This window comes from Lissotriton helveticus, chromosome 3_1, assembly GCF_964261635.1.
Source record: "Lissotriton helveticus chromosome 3_1, aLisHel1.1, whole genome shotgun sequence".
NCBI classification, from domain to species: Eukaryota; Metazoa; Chordata; class Amphibia; order Caudata; family Salamandridae; genus Lissotriton; species Lissotriton helveticus.
The window spans coordinates 1,200,742,016-1,200,760,687 of record NC_136061.1 but is presented as its reverse complement, the minus strand read 5'-3'; the positions used below and the strand labels follow the sequence as shown (position 1 = coordinate 1,200,760,687).

Below are 18,672 nucleotides of genomic sequence, written 5' to 3'. Positions count from 1 at the left end.
CACAATTTCTTCTCTAGTCGATTAGGGATGGTATCATTTAGGCTTGGGCCCTTCTTGTAATGACAGTGTGTTAAGACATTGAAGAATGGAAAGACGTGTTAAAGTGTGGACCCAACTCCTCTTCTTTGACTGGGTGAAATTTATTGGTTCATGAATTTTTTTTACACCGTCTCTAAAGTCATTAGATGCTATGATTAGTTACTTGCCATTGGAGTTACAAGATGATCTTACACCACCAGACACAACGGCCATGGCCCAAAGCTTCTCTTTTAGCATCAGAAGCCATTCCATAAAGATGTTTCTTTGTTCTCATCCATTGATACGCTGAAGCCAGAATAATTGATTTTATTGTTTGTCTTATACCCATATATTGTGTCCTCAAAGACCAGTAGAAGCTTGGCTGAGTCATCAATACGGAAGGTGCCAGGAGTATGTTAAGTTTGGTTTGCTGAAGACATCTTGTGGACATTCAGAAAGCTTCCCTGGAAATGCATTCTGCCCATTGCTTACCATTGGCTCTGTTGTTTGTAACTCACATTTCCTTGCTTTCTATTTGATGGCTCCATTTGTTTGAGGTTATCCAGCTTGAGTTTGTCCTTTCCCTTGCCCAAAACTTGGTTACTGTACACTTATGGGACCTCCCTTTCTGTAACCAAGCCTTTAAATCTTGTCACATGTACTGTGCATTTAGGCAAAAAGGTCAAATGTCAGACTCCTTCTTTCCAGGTAGCATGGTGTTTACTTTTATTTCTGTGACTTCAAAGTGAGAGTGTTTATAGAAAAGCAAGAGGAATGCAGATTACTCTCTAAAGGGAGCCCGGTCATGCCCTTCCTGTGCTCCAGTTTACAAGGCTGTAACATAACACTTAAAACAGGCCTGCAGAGAGGAAGTGCATGCACTTTCTGTGGCAACAAATATTTATGTTGAGGCTCTTCTATCAAAGAACTTTTGGCTTTTGCTTAATGTGACTCTCTAGTGAATGTCTAATGATCTTTCTGTTTACAGTCAGCGAGTCAGAGTACCAAACACTTTTAATAATAACATGGATTGTCAAGCCAAAAGGTGTAGCCTATACAACTACACTTAATAATCAATAGCCTCTGTATGTGCAACATGTGCAGTAATTCTGCGCCATAACAACCTAGACAACACGGAATACTGCTTTTCAGAAAACTACAAACAGGAGCCCGTAAACAATAACTACATTATTTATGCTAAAGCCTTAAACATCCTGCCTATGTAAAAACACACTTTTATACTATTTGGTGGATTTGTGTGTTGTCAACGATGAAACAGGTGAACATGTTCCACTGAAAGAACAATGGCCTACCATCAAGGCTGGCTTCAGCATTGTTGGTGTCTGGCGCAACACTCTACAGCACTTCACTCCATGCCACTCTACTCTACTCTGCACCACTCTACTCTATGCCAGGGCACTCTACCCCACTCTACTATGCACCACTGCACTCTTCACAACTTCACTATTACACCAGTCCAGTCTAGACCACTCCACTCTACTCTCCATCACTCCACCCTACGCAAATACACTTTACCCTGCAACACTGCACTGTACACCACTGCACTCCATGCCACTACTCTATGAGACTGCACTCTTTCCTGCACCACCCTACTTTACCCTGCACTACTCCACTCTATGCCACTTAACTGTACTGTGAAACAATCTATTCTATGCCACTGCACTCTACTCCATTCTGCACCACTCCACTTTACACTACTCTACGCCACTGTGCTTTAAGCCACTACTTTATGCTACTACACTCTGCCCTGCTGCACCAGACCACTCTACCCTGCACCACTCCACCCTATGCCACTTCATTCTACTCTGAAACAATCTATTCTATGTCAACTCACTCTATGCCCCTGCACTCTACGCCCCACTACTCCACTCTGCACCCCACAATGTATGCCATTACACTCTATGCTGCGCCACTCTACACCACTGCCCTCTATGCCACTCTACTCTAAACCACTGAACTCTACTCCAATGCACTCAACATCACTTTACTCAAACAAATGCACTCTACGCCACTGCACTCTATGCCACTCTGTTCTTCTCTGCGCCACTCTACTCTGTTCCACTGCATTCTACTCTGCACCACTCTACTCTGTGTCACTCTACTCCGTCCCATTCTACTCTGTGCCACACTGCTCTGCGCCACTGTACTCCATACTACTCTACTCCACACCACTCTACTCTACACCTCTGAACTCTATGCTACTCTACACTCTCGGCCACTGCACTCTATGCTACTGTGTGCTACGCCGCTGCAAGATATGTCACTCTACACCATTGCACTCTAAGCCACCTATTCCACTCTGCAACACTGTACTCTATGCCACTGCTCTCTGCACCACTCTACTCTGCACCACTCTACTCTATGTCACTTTACTCTACTCTGCACCACTTAACTCTATGCCCCTCTAGTGTACTCTATGCATCACTACACTGCACTCTAACCTATTCTGCACAACTGCACTCCAAAGCACTGCACTCTACAGAACTGCACTCTACGCTACACTACACCTCTGCACTCTACTCTGCACTACTTCACTCTAACCTGAACCTCTCCACTGTGTGCCACTTCATTCTGCTCTGAAACAATCTACTCTATGCCATTGCACTCTACGCCACTGTACTCTACTCATCGCCACTCTACGACACTTTACACCAAAATGGCACTCTCTGCAAATTAACTCATCACCACTCTACTCTGACGTAATGTACTGTTCGCCACTGAACACTACACCCCTGCAAGCTACGCCACTCTACACTACTGCACTCTATGTCACTGCATTCTACGCCACTCTGTTCTACTCTGCACCACAGTACTCTGCGCCACTGCGCTCTAAACCACTGTACTATACATAAATGCACTCTATGCCACTCCATTTTATTCTACACAACTGTACTCTAGACCACTCTTGTCTGCACCACTCTACTCTGCACCACTCTAATCTATGCCATTGCACTCTATTCTGCACCACTCAAATCTATGCCACTCTACTACACAGCTACACTGTAGCTCACTCCACGCCACTCTAATCTATTCTGCACCACTGCACTACACACCACTGCACTCTATGCCACTGTACTCTGCACCTCTGGACCCTACCCTGCACCACTTTACCCTGAATCACTCATTCGACGCCAATTCACTCTACTCTACAAACACTACTCTACACAATTGCACTCTAGGCCACTGAACACTACTCTGCACCACTCTACTCACATCACTGCACTCTATGTCAATGCACTCTACACCACTTTACTCAAAACCAAAGCACTCTACGCCACTTGCACTCTAATTCACACCGCTACACCCAACCTTACGCCACTCTATTCTACGTCACTGCACTTTATGCCACTACTCTATGCTACAGCAAACAAATTATGGATGGAATGCTGACAATGCAAACATTCTCCCCCAGTCAAAAGATCTGGGTTAAATCCATCGTTCTTTTGCCCACTACGCCACCCCAGTTTGGATCCAGCCATATGCAAATCAGGCTTGACCCTGTGCCCCATGGGAACAGTCCAGACCGAACTGCCAGGCGAGGTCCTCCCTGGACCCGACACAAGCATCCAGGGACCGGTTTCAGGGTATGTCACCCTTCTTCAGCCAGGCTAGCTTGAATCCAGAGGCACAGTGAGCAAGGGACCCATGTCTGAGCATACCCATCCCACTTAGGGCGAAAGGTGTTACAGCAAACAAATGATGGACGGAATGCTGACAATGCAAACATTCTCCCCAGTCAAAAGATCTGGGTTAAATCCATTGTTCTTTTGCCCACTACGCCACTCAAGTTTGGACCCAGCCATATGCAAATCAGTCTTGCCCCTGTGCCTCTTGGGAACAGTCCAGACCGAACTACCTGGCCAGGTCCTCCCTGGACCAGAAACAAGCATCCTTGGACCGGTTTCAGGGAATGTCACCCTTCTTCAGCCAGACTAGCTTGAATCCCGTGGCACAGTGAGCAAGGGACCCACGTCTGGCGTTGTGGGCAAAATAAATATAGGATTTAACCCAGATCTTTTGCCTGGAAAGAATGTTGCCATTGTCAGTATTCCGTCCATCATTTGTTTGCTGTGACACTACCCAATGCTACTGCACTGTACTCTGCACCACTCCACTCTACCCTGCACCACTGCACTCTACGCCACTTCACTCTACTCTATGCCACTCTATGCCACTGCACTCTACTCTCCACCACTCTACTTTGCACCACTGTACTCTATACCACTGCCCCATGTCACTCTGTTCTTAACCACTGCACTCTACACCAATGTGTGCAACACCACTTTACTCAAAACCAAGGCAATCTACACCACTGCATGCTATGCCACTCTATTCTCCTCTGCGCCACTGTACTCTATGCCACTGCACTCTAGTCTGTGCCACTCTATTCTGAACCACTCTACTCCTCGCCACTGCACTCTATGTCATTCCACTCTGCAAGACTGCACTCCCAGCCACTAAACTTAATGCCACTCTACTCCGCACCCCTGTACTCTACGCCACTGCACGCTATGCCACTGCAAGCTATGCCACTCTAGACTGTTTCATTCTATGCCACTGCACTCTGAGTCACTCTGTTCTACTCTGCACCACTGTACTATGCGCCACTGTAGTCTGCGTCACTCTACTCTGTGCCACGGCATTCTTCACTATTGTGCTCCACGTCACTGCACTCTATGCTACTCTATTTTATTGTGCACCACTGTATTCTATGCCACTTCTCTCTGCCCCACTCTACTCAGGGCCACTCTGCTCTATGCCACTGCACTCTACTCTGCACCACTCAAATCTACTCTACTACACTCTACACCGCTACACTCTGCCTCACCCCACACCACTCTAATCTATTCTGCATCACTGCACTCGACACAATGGCACTCTAAGCCTCTCTACTCTACACCATAGCACTCTGTGCCACACTACCAGGCACCGCTGTACTCTACTCTGCACCACTCTAGCCTGAATCACTCAATCTATGCTACTTCACTCTATTCTGCATACACTCTATCTATGCAATTGCACTTTATGCCACTGAACTCTACTCTGCACCACTCTAATCTCCGCCACTCTACTCTACAGTGCTGTACTCGATGTCAATGTGCTCTTCGTACTTTCCTCAAAACCAATGCACTCTATACCATTGTGCTCTACGCCACTACACACTATGCCACTGCAAGCAATGCCACTCTACAACATTTCATTCTATGCCACTTCACTCTGTTCTATTCTGCACCACTGTACTCTGTGCCACTCTACTCTGCACCAAACTGCTCTGCACCACTGCACTCTTCAACACTCTTCTCCGCAAGACTGCACTCTCTGCCACTGATCTTAACACCACTCTACGCTTCACAACTACACTCTAGACCAGAGTTCTTCAATCTGTGGGGCGCGCCCCCCTGGGGGGGCGCCATACCGTCCCAGGGGGGGCGCGCATCACTCTCTAAAATGCTTCCTTTGTTTAACTTGTAATGTCCTATGATCGCAAGTTGTCAGCCATTTAAAATGGGGGTTATTGATAGGAATACTATGGAGCAGCAGCAGCTAATCAGCAGGTTGCAGATTGCAGGAAGTGCCGTGAAATATGCGTGCCTAAAGTTCCTGCAGTCCGCTGCTTGCTGCCTTTTCTTCTTCGATTCCTGACGTCGCCTGGCTATGAAGGACTTTTCTGGAATAAAATCTACATAGAGATAAGAGGGCTTTTTGGAAGAGGGGTGGGGGCGGGATGGCCAGGGCTTCGGCAGTAATGAAGGGTTGGAGGGAGGGGGGGAGGGTTAATCGATGGGGCATGACGTGCTCCTTTTCTAATTCCAATCGTCCTAAAGCAGTGTAATCATCTTCCAGATCTTAGACTGGCAAAGTTACGTAGTAAATCGTCAGAACTTGTGGGCACAACTAGAGCAATTACGGCACTGAATGTACAACCATAATAATTTCAAACACCAGAAATGTGTCACTGATATACATTTCGGTATGTTGCCTTTGCATAGTAACCTGCAATGAGACACGAGCTTTAGAGATCTTTTTTTATGGAAAACATATAAAAACAGCAACAACATATCACTGTCTGAGCACAGCAGAACAATTTGTCGACAGCATGCAGGAAGAATTTTACAAATTTATAATAAAAGACAATTGCAGGAGGTGCCTCTGTCGTTCTCTAAGCACAGCAAACATTGATTCTGATAAAACTACAAAAGTCACAAAGGAGAAATAACCTTCCAGAACAGAGCCCTTGCTCAAACTGCCCGAACAATCTCTTTGCCAATGAGCTAGGTAATTCCTTAATGCTTTAGCTGCAGTGGGAGGCAAGGAGACTCCTTTGCTAAAACCAACAGTGAACGAATAGACAGTCCACTGTGAACTGTCTGTTCCTTCCTGTTTAGTTTCATAGCAGAGAAGACTCCTTGCCTCTCACTACAGGTGAATCATTTCAGCCCAAGGAATTTAACCCCCTCCTGTTCCTAGAAAGGTGACCAAGTTTCTGTTAAAATTACACAGGCAGAAGCACAACGTCCACAAGGCTAAAATGGCTTCGAGTGCCAAAAGAAAACGCCATGTGTGGATTAAAGTACCAGCAAATTACTTGTCTTGACACTAAATACAGTGTTAGAGATAAAGACGTTTGTATTCATTTGTAATGTTACTTTTCTGTCTTTGTTCCCTTTAATTATCAGTCAAGGATCATTCAGGCAGCCCTAGAACAAAATTAAAAGTGCTTTCTATTTATATTTGCTGTTCAGAGTATGCACAGATAAGTACTGAAAATATAGCTTTACTTGACTGCTTATTTGTGTACCGCCTGGGACATAACAAAAATGAGCTGGCAAGCCTAATCGTAAAACTGAAAGTTTGTTGCACGATCAGCACATTATTTATTTCCTCCACCCTCAATCCCTGGTTAATGCCATAATAGCAATAATTTAACTTGTATCTGAAACCCTTCACCACTATCAATAACATGCTGAGTTACCTCAAGTGTCTGGGAATGCACCCAGCATTCAGACAACTCGTTCCTCATTCTTGCCCTTCACTTTCATGCTTGCCCTTCACTTTCATGCTAACCCTGCACTTACCGCGATCACAATGCCCTCACATTGATTCCCATGCACTCACAGCATTCACCAGCTCAACCTGCACTCACACTGATCACTCTGCACTCACAGCATTCACCAGCTCAACCTGCACTCACAGTGATCACTCTGCACTCACAATGCACTTGCGCTGTTCGCCTTGCACCTCACCCCGCAGTCACAAGAGCACACTACTCAACCTGCACTCATGTGACACTTCACTCACCTGTCTCCCACACTGATCAATCTGCAATTTCACTCAAGCAAGCCCATCACTAACCATACATTCATTCATCCCACTCTGCACTTAAATCCGCACCCAAATTCATATGATCACCTCACTCACCGTGCAGTAACTCCTCTCACCTCACTCTCACACTGATGCTTCGCTCAATGTGCACTCACATGTTCACTCCTGCTACCCACACAGCACAGAGGAATAATGTGCCTGCTACAAAGTCTGAGTAAACTATTAGCAGTGCTATAAAAAAATGAAATGTTTGTCAGAAAGGTGCCATAGAGAATGAGGTGCACTGTTGGTGAGTGGTGGTGAGGGAAATCATAGAGGAGGAAATGTGAGAGGGGGTGTCAAAAATACTACTGCACTGTAAGCGACCAGTGCTATGGCCATCCCTGGCTGAGAGTGTTAGACACCCCCTGAAGTTTGGGTCTAGTTGCGCCCCTGTACACAAGTAAGGGCATGTCGTGCCCCATCAAGTTTTCCTCCCAAAGTACAAAAGTACACATTTACATGTACTGCAATCCAACCTTTCAGGTGGCTCCTTCATAGAGACAGCTCTGTTGTTTTTACCCTGATGGCCTGGAATAATTCCCAAACAGATTCTTGTGAATATCGTTTTATCATTTCTTTTGAATGTGATTGATGTGGGAGAGTCTATTACTATTTGCAGAGAAATGTGTTTGTTTCATGCAACAACCATAAAAAAGTTTTTTTAGATCAAAACGGGGCCTTTCAAATGAGAAATTGGAGGATTTCACAGATAGTATTTGCTGTAAATTTAGTGTATGTGGAAAACAGCCTGAGGATGGCAGTAGCACAAATCCATCCACAGATTGACCGTCTCTGTGGCGAAAAATAGGCACACCTTTCACATTAATGTTGGGGGTGTTAATATCAATATATGTCTTGTATAAAATAAAGCTTCCTAGTAAAAACAATTTGCACACATTTTATCTTGGAAAATAGTTTTTGGGCTGTGTAAAAAGCCTCTGTCATTTAACCACACCCACTCACAATCCTGCAGTTTACTAAACGCTCTTATTGTGTTGAACCTTATTTGCCGGATATGGGCTGGGATATGCGGGTGGCAGTCGAATGTGTAGCGTACCAGGGTCCAGAAATTTCTGTCAGGTGGTGGGGGGGCCCGACATCTAAAAAAATTCCGCTGGGGGGGCTCAGCCTACAAAAGTTTGAAGACCTCTGCTCTAGACCATTGTGCTCTACGTCACTGCCATCTACCCAACTCTGTTTTATTCTGCACCACTGTACTCAATGCTGCTGCTCTCTCCACCACTCTACTCTGCACTGCTCAACTCTTCACCACTCTACTCTATGCCACTGCACTTTACTCTGCACCACTTAACTCTACTATGCTCTACACCACTACACTCTGATTCACTTCACACCACTCTAATCTATTCGGCACCACTGCACTCTATGTCACTCCACTCTACACCTCTGCACTCTACCCTGCACCATTCCACTCTACACTGAACCACTCCACTCTATTCTGACACACTCCCCCACTCCACTCTATGCCACTCCACTCTATTCTACGACACACTACTCCACTCCACTCAATGCCACTCGATTCTACTCTACGCCACTTCACTCTACAACACTTGACTCTACTCTTTGCCATTTCACTCTCCTACACTACTCCACTCTATGCCACTCCAGTATAATCTAATATTCTCTGTTCAAATCTACAACACTCTACTGCACTCTTATCAACACCCTCTATGCCACTCCACTCTGCTGTACACCACTACACAACACTTTATGCAACTCCACTGAACTCTACTCCACTACACGCCATTCCACTATACAGCACTCTACTCCATCCATGACACTGCATGCCACTGCATGACACTTTAATTCACTCTACTCCATGTCACCTAACTCCACACCACTCTATGCTACTCCAGGCACCAATCTACTCTTCACAACTGTACTCTAGACCATTGTGCTCTACGTCACTGCTATATACCCAACTTTGTTTTATTCTGCACCACTGTACTCAATGCCGCTGCTCTCTGCACCACTCTACTCTGCACTGCTCAACTCTACACCACTCTACTCTATGCCACTGCACTCTACTCTGCACCACTCAACTCTACTGTGCTCTACCCCACTACACTCTGCCTCACTTAACACCACTTTAATCTATTTGGCACCACTGAACTCTATGCCACTCCACTCTACACCTCTGCACTCTACCCTGCACCATTCCACTCTACACTGAACCACTCCACTGTATGCCACTTCACTCTACTCTGGAACAATCTACTCTGCGCCATTGTACCCTATGCCACTGAACTCTACTGTGCACCACTACTCTATGCCATGCTACTCTGTGTCAATGCACTATGCACCACTTTACTCAAAACCAATGCACTCAACGCCACTGCACTCTATCACAATCAACTCCAAACCACTGTACTTTAGGCCGCTTCGCACTAGGCCACTTAACGATACTTCAATCTACAATGCTCCACTCAATGAGGCTGCACTCCATTAAACAATTTTCCACTCTATGACACTCTACTTCACTCTACAACACTATACTCCACTCTACAACAGTATTCCACTCTATGCCCTTCTAGCCAACTCCCTCTATGCCACTTCATACCACTTTACTCCACTCTATTCTGACACACTACCCCACTCCACTCTATTCCACTCCACTCTATTTTACGACACTACTCCACTCCACTCAATGCCACTCCATTCTACTCTACGCCACTCTACAACACTTGACTCTACTCTTTGCCATTTCACTCTCCTACACTACTCCACTCTATGCCACTCCAGGATACTCTAATATGCTCTGTTGAAATATACAACACTCTACTCCACTCTTATAAACACCCTCTAAGCCACTCCACTCTGCTCTACACCACTCACAATACTTTATGCCACTCCACTCAATTCTTATCCACTATACGCCATTCCACTCTACAAGAACTCTACTCCATCCACGACACTCCATGCCACTCCATGACACTTTAATTCACTCTACTCCAAGCCACCTAACTCCACACCACTCTATGCCACTCCCTAACACTGCACTCTATTCCACTTTATGACACTCCATGCCACTATCCTTTACCCCATTAACTGTTAGCCATGCTGAGCAGAAACTGCGCTGGTGCGCAATATGGCTAAACAATAGCTCTTGCACTGGCGAGACCTACTGGCTTTGCCGATGCTTGTTTAAAAATGTGATTAGTGTGGACAAACTAACAACCAACAAACTATGCAATACATTTGGCACAATTCGGCAGAGATATTCGGGATCCGGAAGGTGAAGAGGGAATCTTGGGTGATAGCCAGGTACTGTTTATAATAATGGAACACAGAAGAAATTGGCCGTGTTGAGATTGTCTGCATGCATACTCCTAAGCTCTCAGTCACATGACTGATGCTTAGATTGCTAGTAGTTTCTATGTTAGGGGTGTGTAAAGTTAAGAACGCCATCATTTTGTAGCTTTGTGAATTTCTTTTTAAATGTGGAGATCTTCGTCAATTACAAAACTCACAAAGATAGAAAAACCAAGGACATTTTAAGTGGCCATTTGCAGCAGCGGAAACCCATTCCCAGTGCAGTCAGGGGCTGCATAAGCAGCGGGTAGATTGCGGTCACTCAGAGTCACTCCCCATTCCCTAATCCAAGCCTTACCTGTGGCCTATTATCGGCATCCCTTCCTGCATGTCCAGAAGCAAAATGAAGGATTCCCCTCTATGCAGGACCTTGCGGCCATAGGGCTTGCCCTAGTAAGCATGTGATTTTATCAAGCAAGACCATATTGATGCATTGGGGAGAACTAGGGCAGACTTGCCAAACAGTGTCCGACCCCTCCCCAATGAAGTTTAATACAAGCCCCTTCTCACTAGGGAGGCCAGTGAGGGTGGTCGTAGTCGGACGTCAGTACCTAAGCACTGGTGGGTATCGGACCTCAGAAATTAAAACTGTATGTCATGCCCCTCCACTCAGAAACTGCTCACTTTCGATGAGTACTAGACTGAGGAAACATACATGTGTTGAGGGACATGCAGCACTGGCTGCGCCTGAACTTTCAAGCTTTCCCCACTATACAATAGGGACAACTGGGGCAAGCTTGCCAGTCAGTGGGTGACTCCATCCCGTTTTTTAGGGCTCGGGCTCTGCGTACACTGCGCATGTAGTGTCGCGCAGCAAGAGTCCTATTCCCGGCATTTTGAAAATGGACCGTGAAATTCCACATAGCTCGTGCGTGTGGATTTCCAAGGTCCATTTTCATTGGCCTTTGCGTGCGTGCTGTTTTTTAACAGAACACCCAATAGGCCATAGGCGGTCGCGTAGCTCCGCCTAGGGCCTATTGGTGTCTGTTACGTGCACCAGAGGCCATATGTTTTGAATTATCGTGGCTGTCAAAACATATGCTCACAGTGGCGTGCGCGCGCGCACCACTTGCGGGCTTGTAGTTCGCAGTGAGGTGCGGTGAGTTAGCAGAGGCCCTCTCCCTCGGTGCCCCCCCCCCACACCTCCACAAGACAACTCGCTCTCTTTACGTTTTTGGGGGTGGGATTATTTTTAAAAAGAAGTATCACTCGCAATTTCCCAGTCTGCTTGGCAGAGTCCTCTGTTTGCCGGAACCAAGGCTTTCTGCCTCTTCAGGCTCTGATGCTTACGAGCTCTGTCTTTCTGCCTCTCTGGGCTCTGAAGTCTGGAGAGCAGTATTTTTGCCTTTCTGCGCTCGTTTGAGCATAGTATTTCACTTAGGCGCTATGTCCTTCTGTCTCTCCAGACTCTGACACTCTTTTGCTGCCTCTGTAAACTCCGGTGCTGACGAGCTCAGACATTCTGCCCCAGGCTCTGTGGACCTCTGCGATCCTGTCCCAACAGTCTCTGTGGCTTTAGCACTGTGGTTTCTGCACTGTGCTCGGATGCTGTAGCGCTCTGTCTGCCAGTCCTTCAGAGATCTGATGCTGTGGGACCCCGGCTTCCCTTCCAGGCTCCGATGCTGTGAAGCCCCATGCCCCGTTCCCTCCGAGCTCCGCTGCCTGCGACCAGTGCCTTCCTGCCCTAGGCTGGGATGCCAGGGCGCCCCCTCGGTTCCTCCTGCCGAGATGCCCCTGGTCTCCGCTGCTGTGGGGCACTCAGGTCCTGCCTTTACGAGCGGGGATGCTGTCTCTCCTCACCCCACGGACCTGCGCCTCTCGCAGTGCCGTCAGGGACAGTCCACTCCCCCGGCCTCCCGCAGCTCGGTTGTTGCAGGAACCCAGCCCCCGATGCAGTCACTGGAGGCCAGAAGAGCTCGGGGGTCGTGCGCATCCTTCGGAGCTGCGAGGCTGCTTCCTCGGCCTGTGTAACGCTTTTTCTTCTCCCCTCTCCTCCGTTGTTTCTGCCTCCTCCCTCTCTCCGTCTCCTCTCATCTGCGCCTCTCCCCTGCTTCCCCTCTGCCCCCAGTCAGATGCTCACAGTCTCCTGCTCGCTCCCCCTCCCCCTCCCTGTCTCTTTAAAGCACCATCTGCTCTGAGAATCCACACTATGTTCTAATCTGCCTGACAAGTTAGCAGAGGCCCCCTCCCTCGGTGCCACCCCCTCCTCCCCCACACCTCTGCAGGACAACTCGCTCTCTTTACGTTTTCAGGGGTGGGGGGGGATTATTTTATAAAAACAAGTATCACTCGCAATTTCCCAGTCTGGACGCCGGTACCAAGGCTCTGTGCCTTCGACCTGGGTGAGGGAGACCCCCTCGGATCTGTTTAGGGGTGGGGGGTGCTTCCTTTACATGTCCTCCAGATTCTTATTGTTGAAGACGAGCACACCCATGTGCACACTAATGTATGCACCTATAAAATATATCCCCAAATTTCATTTACCCTCCCCCACCTTAGGGAGGCGCTTCCCTTAGGGGAATCTCTGTCTGTCAACCCCTAAATCACGTCACCCCGGGCTGCTGTCCCCTGCATTTATCCAGACCTATGTGTGAAGTTCACCTTTATTAAGCTCGGCACCTATTGATTATGCCACAAGTCTTATGTATGCTCAATTCATATTAATATTGGTATGCTTATCCTTCATTGACCTTCAGTTCCCATTGATGGTGTCGAACCCCAGTGATGAAACTCAGATGACCCCCCCTTTCCCTTCAACCTCTTGTAGAAGGTTCAGCTACCACTGACCTTCATCAGAGTGAGAGTGACAGCAGAGTGAGAGACAGCAGAGTGAGAGACAACAGAGTGAGTGACCACAGAGTGAGTGACAGCCGAGTGAGAGTGACAGCAGAGTGAGAGTGACAGCAGAGTGAGTGACAGCAGAGTGAGAGTGACAGCAGAGTGAGAGTGACAGCAGATTGAGAGTGACAGCATGAGAGACAGCAGAGTGACAGTGACAGCAGAGTGAGAGACAGCAGAGTGAGAGACAGCAGAGTGAGTGACAGCAGAGTGAGAGTGACAGCAGAGTGAGAGTGACAGCAGAGTGAGAGTGACAGCAGAGTGAGTGTTCCAGAGAGAGCAGGGTATGCTTGTGCGCTTACACGGTGCACTGACACAGAGGAACTAAAACAAAGAACAGCTGAACACGTGTCTTGGGAGCTTCATGGAGGCACCCGGCCCTCTGTGAGGGGAGCAGCAAGGAGGGGACGCCCTCACAATCATCCGCAACTACTAACAACCTACTGTACGATTACAACACAGGCCAAAGAGCAGAGCTAGGTCTTTTTGCATTACGTAGGGTGAGCAGTGTGTGAGTGTGTAGGGTGAGCAGTGTGTGAGTGTGCAGGGTGAGCAGTGTGTGAGCGTGCAGCGTGAGCAGTGTGTGAGCATGCAGAGTGAGCAGTGTGTGAGTATGCAGGGTTACCAGTGTGTGAGCGTGCAGGGTGAACATTGTGTGAGTGCGTAGGGTGAGCAGTGTGTGTGTGTGCTGGGTGAGCAGTGTGTGAGTGTGCAGGGTGAACATTGTGTGAGTGTGTAGGGTGAGCAGTGTGTGAGCGTGCAGGGTGAGCAGTGTGAGAGTATGTAGGGTGAGCAGTGTGTGTTTGTAGGGTGAGCAGGGGGTGAGTGTGCAGGGTGAACATTGTGTGAGTGTGCAGGGTGAACAGAGTGTGAGTGTGTAGGGAGAGCAGTGTGTGAGTGTGCAGGGTGAGCAGTGTGTGAGTGTGCAGGGTGAGCAGTGTGTGAGTTTGCAGGGTGAACATTGTGTGAGTGTGTAGGGTGAGCAGTGTGTGAGTGTGTAGGGGCAGTGTGTGAGTGTGCAGGGTACGAAAACTCGAACTAAACCCTATCACACACACACATAACACCACACACATAACACCACACACATAAGACCACACACACCACACACACACCACACACACACACACACACACACCACCACACACACCACCACACACACACACACACCACCACACACACACCACACATTCACCACCACACACTCACCACCACCCACTCACCACCACACACACAACCACACACACAACCACACACACAACCACACAAACACAACCACACCGTCAGTGCACGCTTTCACCGGGCACAAACACCACCAGCCATCAGTGCACGCTTTCACCAGGCACACACACTACCAGCCGTCAGTGCACGCTTCCACCAGGCACACACACCTCCAGCCAGCAGCACGCTTCCACAAGGCACACACACCATCAGCCATCAGTGCACAATTTCTACAGGCACACACACCACAAGCCATCAGTGCACACATCAATTGTTAATGCATCCACAATTAACTATTGTAGCAATCGCAGTATGCTGCACTTTACTTTTAAAAATATTCATCTAAAGCGCAGCATGCCACCATTGCTACAATTCCAATCCAACCCACATAATTCCACAACACACCACATGCATGCACTCCATAACACATGGCTAAAAGACATTGCCATTCCCAATGCCATTAGCTCTAATGCAAATAAATCCGAGACCTATTGCTTTTCCAATGCTTGTTTCAATATTATTGTTTTCTGTCACAGCAGGGCACTAGTCATATATCACACATGAGGAAGATACTTACCCCTGTGTGAGCTTTCTGTAGTTTTCTGTGAAACTTCTGCAGTGTTCTGTGTAGCTTCTGATGGGTATGATGGTCTCCAAAAAGTCCTGTCGAAGCAAGAAAAACATCAAACTATGGAACCTTGTGTTAGAGTTTCATAGATGATCAACCCCATCTGTACATGCCAGTATTTACTGTAATCCACAGAGGAATTTCACTGGTTATAGATATATTGTTCAATTATTTTACCCATTTAATTGCCATCAGATACCATTATCTTCCAATAATTTAACCATTCGAAAAAAAGCACCGACTGAAATTCAAGGCTGGTGCTAAATTAAGCCCACAGCTTTGAGGAGCAGCAACATGAGGCCACAAAGTGGCACCAGAGGGACTAAATGTAATACTAATAAAACACAGGGGTGCCTGGCACTGTGATTACAAAACAACGGCTTGAAATTTCCTTTTTGTTAGGTCTGAGGGCCAAACCAACAACCTGTACTTTGCTTAGGGTTCCAACATGTATTTCACCAGAACTGCTTATTTTGACACTTTGAAAATAGTTCACTTTTTATGATAGTTAAGACTAGCTACTGCTTACTGTACTGACGCAATCAAAACTTACTTTCAAAGCAATCACACAATTTTATTTATAGATTGCACTCAATGTAGGGATACTATTTGATCCTGTGCTGCCAAGTGTTCCAGTCCTGGGTTTCACTTTCAACTGTTGCGTATTCTGGGAGTTGTAGTCTTGGATCAAATGAATACGACTGCAGCACAGGAGTAACCCAAAATGTTACATTAAAAACCTCGGGAGCATACAAAAGAACATTAGTAGATACTTGGCAGGTATATTCCAAAGACATTTTTGAAAAATGTTACTTCTTTCTTCTGAACTTCTTGCCAATATGTGCTATGTTCGGCTTCAATGACTAGACTTCCTCAGGGCTTTGAAACAATACATGTATTTGCAGCCGAAAAGTAAACTTTCTTCAATTGCAAGCAAACTCAAGGTAATTCTGAAGAGGAATACAAACTCAAGGCAACTGTATATTTTGATATAGTCAATTACGACTTAGAGTAAATAATAAGCATTAGATCATTAGAACGTTGGAATCTCCATTGAAGAAAATGAAGTGGCTTAGGGCTAATAATGGCTGGTGTACGCCTTCTGCTTCAACATTGCAAGGCTTGTTTTTTGTTTCTCCCTTTTTATTGGAAAACATTCTACCCTCAATTGGTATAATGTTCTAATAGCCTTATATCCATTCTGCTTTGGGCTATTCCGGTTGTTCAAAGTCCTTTCCACTCCACTCCAGTATACTCCATTCCAACCTACTCCAGTCCACCTCTACTAGAACCTACCCCAATTTGATCCACTCCAGTCTACTCCAGTCCAGTTCACTCTTATCCTATCCACCCCAATCCACACCATCCAAATCTATCCCACTCCACGCCACCCTAATCTACCCCAATGCACTTCTCCCCAATCTATCCAACTCACTCCACTCCAATCTACTCCGCCCCAATCTGCCACAATCTACCACACTCCAATCCACACACAATCTACCCCACTCAACACCTCTTCCATCTACCCAACTACACTCCACCTCAATTTACCCACTCCACTTCACTCTACCCCATTCCACTCCAGTCTAACCCAATATATCCCAATCCACCCTACACCAGTCTATTCCATCCCAGTTAACCCTACAAAACCCACTCCAATCTACTCCATCCCAATCTACCCCAAACTATTCTACCCCACCCCACTCAAATCTACTCCACTCCAACCTACCCCAATCTACCCCACTCCATTTCAATCTACCTCTCTCCACTCTAATCTACCCCACCCGTCTCCACTCCATTCTAGGCTAATCTAATCCACCCAGCCTACCATACTCCAATCTACCCCACCCCACTCCAATTTACCCCACTCCAAGCTCCACTCTACCCCAATCAACCCAACTCCAGTTTACTCCAATATGCCCCACTCCAATCTACCTCACTCCACCAATTCTACCACACTCCACTCAAATCGATCCCGCTTCACTCTAGTATACCTCACTCCATTATAATCTACCCTAGTCTACTCCAATCTGCCCCAATCCAATTTTCCGAAATCTTTCCCAATCTAACCTAATCTATCCCACTCCTCTCTACCCTAATCTACCCCATTCTACTCAAATATACCCCACTCTACCCCAATCAACCCCCATCCACTCTTCCCCAAACTACCTCACTCTACTCTACTCCAATTTCTGCTCCAATCTATCCAACTCCACTCCAATCTACAGATAAACAACCCCACTCCAATCTGCCACAATCTACCCCACTCCAATCAACCAAAATCTACCTCATTCCACACCTCTTCAATCGACCCCACTAGACTCAACCCCAATCAACCCACTTCACTTGACTCCAATCTACCCCACTCCACTAAAATCTACTCCACTCTACTCCATTCTATGCTACTCTAATCCACCCAGTCCAATCTACCTTGACCCACTCCAATTTACCCCACTCCACTTCCAGCTACTCCACTCCAATCTATCACAATATACCACACTCCCCTCTACCCCAATCTACCCCACTCAAGCTCACTCCAATATAACCCACTCCCCCAAATCTACCACACTCCACTCAAATCTATCCCGCTCCACCCCAGTCTACCCCACGCCACTTCAATCTACCCCAGTTTACTCCAATCTACCTCAATCGACTCCACCCTACCCCAATTCGCTCCACTCCAATCTATACCAGTCCACCCCACTCTTCTCCAATCTACATCCACCCACTTTCAATCTACCCCACTCCAATATATCCCACTCCAATCTACCCCAATTCAATCTACCCTACTCCACTCTAATCCACCCCCTCCACTCCATTCTACTCTAATCCACCCTATCTACCCCAGTCCAATCCACCCTAATCTATTCCACTCTTACTCACCCTAATCTCCCTATTTTACTCCAATCTACCCCAATCCACGCACATCTACCCCCTCCACTCTTACCAAATCTAGCCCAGTCCCCTCTTCCCCAATCTACCCCACTCCACTTCACTCCACTCCCCTCCAATCTCTGCTCCAATCTAGCCAACTCCACTCCAATCTACCATAAACTACCCCTCTCCAATCTGCAACAATCTACCCCACTGCAATCCACAACAATCTACCCCACTCCGCTCTACCCCACTCCACGCTTCTTCAATCTACTCCACTACACTTTACCTCACTCCACTTCACTCCAATCTACCCCACTACACTCAAATCTACCCCACTCCGCCCCAATCTAACCCGATCTACTCTACTCCAA

At 47.1% G+C, this 18,672-nt stretch overlaps 1 long non-coding RNA gene across 1 annotated transcript in view; it reads right to left on the bottom strand.

The window, feature by feature from the left end:
* Positions 1 to 18,672, bottom strand: part of LOC144823372 (uncharacterized) — a 42,377-nt gene that overhangs the window by 11,853 nt on the left and 11,852 nt on the right. The window contains exon 2 of the long non-coding RNA XR_013608776.1: positions 15,374 to 15,459. This is a non-coding gene — a long non-coding RNA (uncharacterized LOC144823372). The remainder of the gene's footprint in view (positions 1 to 15,373; positions 15,460 to 18,672) is intronic.